This window comes from Giraffa tippelskirchi, chromosome X (genome assembly GCF_054371585.1).
Source record: "Giraffa tippelskirchi isolate mGirTip1 chromosome X, T2T-mGirTip1v1.2.pri, whole genome shotgun sequence".
Taxonomy (NCBI): Eukaryota; Metazoa; Chordata; class Mammalia; order Artiodactyla; family Giraffidae; genus Giraffa; species Giraffa tippelskirchi.
In genome coordinates this window covers 5,846,733-5,850,949 of record NC_137289.1, presented here as the reverse complement: position 1 = coordinate 5,850,949, position 4,217 = coordinate 5,846,733, and positions in this window count along the sequence as shown.

Here is a 4,217-nt window from a genome sequence, read left to right as displayed (position 1 = left end):
GGAATTAGCCTGACATGGCATCTGTCAGTAAAATCTTGGCTAAATGGAATATTCAAGGAATAGTGGATTTAGGTAAATCGAAACTTCTAGCTTTTTAATTAAATAATTAATTATATTGGTACCTCATTCATAAAGACTAAAATTCCAGTACTTTCATTTCTATTTTCTCATTTTACTGTTATAAACTCTCACTGAAGGTGATTAAGAATATGACTATTATTTTCTCTGATTTTGTAGACATTTTCAGGGTTCTATTCTTTGTCCCTCAGCCCTCATGCACACTGGCCCTGCTTCCAGCTGCCAGTTGCTTTGCCTGGGCACTGTCTCTGACCACTAGCATCTGCTCCACCTGCCCATGGGGCAGGCCTGAAGGATGATGAATTCACCCTGTGCTGGGAGCAACTCTGAAGCCGTAACTGGTGGAAGTCAGTATATGAATGACCTTGTCCTTCACCTCTTGGGCTGCACCACTTGGAGACAGGTGTTGTACTCTAGAAACTAGAGAACTCCGGAAGGATTAAGCTCCCGTTGTTCATAGTGATGACTGACTTCATAACACACCCTTTGGTGGTTGCTTTCCTTCCCTGTATCCTCTCTTTATTCCTCTGTAGATGTTTTCTCAGATCACCTCTCTAATGGTTAATTTTATATGTCAACTTGGCTAGGCCATGGTGCTCAGTTGTTTGGTCAAACACCACTTTACATTTTCTATGAAGGTATTATTTAGATGTAACTAACATTTAACTCAGTAGACCTTGAGTAAAGCAGATTGCCCCCCCATGTCGGTGGGGCTTATTCAATCAGTTGAAGGTGTTAAGAATAAAAGATTGAAGTTCCCCTAAGGAGTAAGGAACTCTGCTCTGGATGGCCTTCAGACTTGAGCTCCAACATAAATTCTTCCCTGCATTTCTGGCCTGCTGGCCTGTCCTGCAGATTTCAGATTTGCCAGCACCCAAATCCTTAAAATACATCATAAATCTGTAGCTGTATCTATGCAATTATATACATGCAAATATGCATACAGAAATGTATACATAAACAAACATGTATATAAGTATATACATATATGCATTATATGTATACATGTGTGAATATATATATGTATGTGTGTGTGTGTGTGTGTGTGTGTGTATTGGGATAGATGAATAGAGCTAAGTGACTTAGTGAAGCCACAAAATTTTTTGATGTAGAGGTCAGACGAGCAACCTCTTCTCTTCATTGGCATTGTTCCAACTTATAAAGATTTGGCAAACACTTGCTTCACCCACCTCTTCTTGCGTCTATGCAGACACTGTGAGTTGATCTTTTCCTCTGGGCCTAGTCGCATCTTCAGAAACTTTCTCAAGCTTCACTCTGGACAGCCTTATGCAGTCGGTAGGGCCTGGTGTACAAGAAGAGACTGTTCGCCATCCGCCTTCAGACAGCATTCAGAACCTCTCTGAAACACATGGCTGTGCTTTTTGACTTTGGCAGCAGCAGGCAGACTCTGCCTAGTTCTCCCCACCTCTGATGCCTCACCAGCAACTTGAAACTGGAGTCACAGGTGCCTTCCAGCCCCACCCTACCCTGCCTACCCCTACCACATACTTACATGCCCATTCAAGCCTACTCCATTTCCTGACATTCCCCCCTGAATACCCATGCCCAGGACACTGAACTGGGATGACACGACATTCCCAGAGCCCAGATGGCACTCGTGGTAAAGAACCTGTATACCAATGCAGGAGACGCAAGAGACGCAGGTTCAACCCCTGGGTTGGGAAGATTCCCCGGAGGAGGGCGCGGCAACCCACTCCGGTATTCTTGCCTGGAGAATCCCATGGACAGAGGAGCCTGGTGGTCTACAGTCCTTGGGGTCACAAAGAGTCGGACACAACTGAGAGACTTAGCACTCCCAGAGCCCAGATCTGACAGCCCATCCAGAGCGGGGTTCTAGTGTGAACCTGGCAGGAAGAGGTGGTACTCTACACTGATGGGCTGAGAAAAGCAACTCAGAAAGGAACAAACAGCACACGGAGTTATTTCCAAGGCTCTCCCTCCTGTGGCCTTTAGGAGAGCTAAGAAAAGAACAAACCAGTGTCACAGAGCTGATCCTGTTCTTCTCAAGTCCTCACTCATGAGCCTAGAGCTCGTTCAAATATTTGCCCAAGTGCTTACAGATGCTGCAACTTCTCTTGTTATGGACTCCAAGACCACAGATTTGGGCAAGTGGATTCACAAGATAAACTCAGCAGAGATGGCAAACCCTAGGGAGTTAAGAGAAGCAAAACAAAGGGGGCTGGTGCAGGGACCCATGACCCAGCCAAGAATCTTCCGACTGCCCCCGGAGACAAGGCTGCCCACGTGGTCTGGGCCACTCCTGGAAGATGCAGGTAGGCGTGGAAACAGATGGCCCCTCCCCCATCCAGGCTGCAGGTGGGCAGCACACACAGCTGCAGCACATCAAGAGAAAAATGAAAGGGCTCTAGCAGCAGGTCGCGGAGAAGGCAATGGCACCCCACTCCAGTACTCTTGCCTGGAAAATATCATGGACGGAGGAGCCTGGTAGGCTGCAGTCCATGGGGTCGTGAAGAGTCGGACACAACTGAGTGACTTCACTTTCACTTTTCACTTTCATGCATTGGAGAAGGCAATGGCAACCCACTCCAGTATTCTTGCCTGGAGAATCCCAGGGACGGTGGGGCCTGGTGGGCTGCCGTCTATGGGGTTGCACAGAGTTGGACACGACTGAAGTGACTTAGCAGCAGCAGCAGCAGCAGCAGCAGCAGCAGCAGGTTGAGGGGGACATGATGATGAGGACAGCAGGAACCTTCCATGAGAGGAAATATTTTAGCAAACAAGGCCAGGCCTCTGAGCCCTTACTGCCCCCTGTCTGACTTGCTTTGATCAGCACCAGTCGAGGCTCCCCATTCCCAGTGGAAAAACCATTCAGCTGTTCTCCTATGTGGGTACATATACATAGTTTGTCAAGGTCACGTTGATGAGACCATGAGAAATGAACCAAAAGCCACCTGGATCAAAGATTAGGAGACCAGGGTCCAAGTGTCAGCATGGCCACCGACCCCCAAGCTGGCACACACAGTGTCAAGGACTGTCCACATGCCAGGTGATGTCGCAGTAGCAGAACCTCTCTAAGGCTTTGGGTTTGGACAGTCTGTACAGGTCAGTGGTCTGAGCAAATCCTGGAAACAATCCAGTAAGAAAGCAGATGTATCATCCCATTTTACACATGAGGTGACTAAGGCTCAGAGAGGTTAATGCACTTACCTAAGGCCACACACCTAGTTGGGGGTAGGGGGTCAGAATTCACTCTCAAATCAGGTCTGTTCTCACCTGCCATGGTTTCTCTTATAAGCTTTCAGACAGTGATCAAAATTGATGCAACAAATATCCAGAAAGTTTTTTTCAGATTTTTCTGTTACATCTTATGGAAAAACCCAAACTTCTTGACCAATCCAATACTCCTCAAGCACTCTCGAGGCCCTGATCTGAGTGCTGACTGTGAGAAGGCATGGTAAAGGAGATACCACAAGGTCTCTGTTTTCTGGATCTGATATTCCAGTGAGGGAAATGTACAATGACTCGTTCACAAGAACAAAACAAGTTTAAAAAATAGCAAAGCCAAGTAAGACAAGAGAAATCTGTAGCAGAAGGTCTGAAGACTGGGTAGGCACGGAAGCGGGCAATTGGGCTGTCCAGACCAGGGGCTGGCCTCTGGAGGTGAGGACCTGCAGGGTAATCCCGTGACCCCACCTCTTTTGACAGAAAGCCTCTCCCAGGCCTGGGAGCCCATCCTGGAAGTGGCCCTCAAGCTGCAGGCTGACCTGGTGTCAGACCAGCACTGGCCCCTGCTGGCCCCAGGAAGTCAGGAAATGTGCATGTGTGTGTGTGCCTGTGTGTGTGTGTGTGTTTCGTTTGAGGTTAAAGAAAGAAGGAAAATAAACCCCAGAGATCATGTTGCTGCTCATAGTAAACACAGCTCTGTGGGGAAAAGAGCTGGCCTTTCATGGGACTCTTGAGGGTGACAGCTGGGCAGGATAAGCCCCAGATGGGGTGACCCAGCCCCAGGAGGGGGATCTGTCCCAGGTCACCCCATGGGTCACGGGCAGGGTCAGGGTCAGGGTTTCAGTGTCAGTACTGGGAGGGTAGAGATGGAAACACGATCTCTAACCTCCAGGCAATCAATGAAGAAATGTTTCAAATAATTGGCATAGACC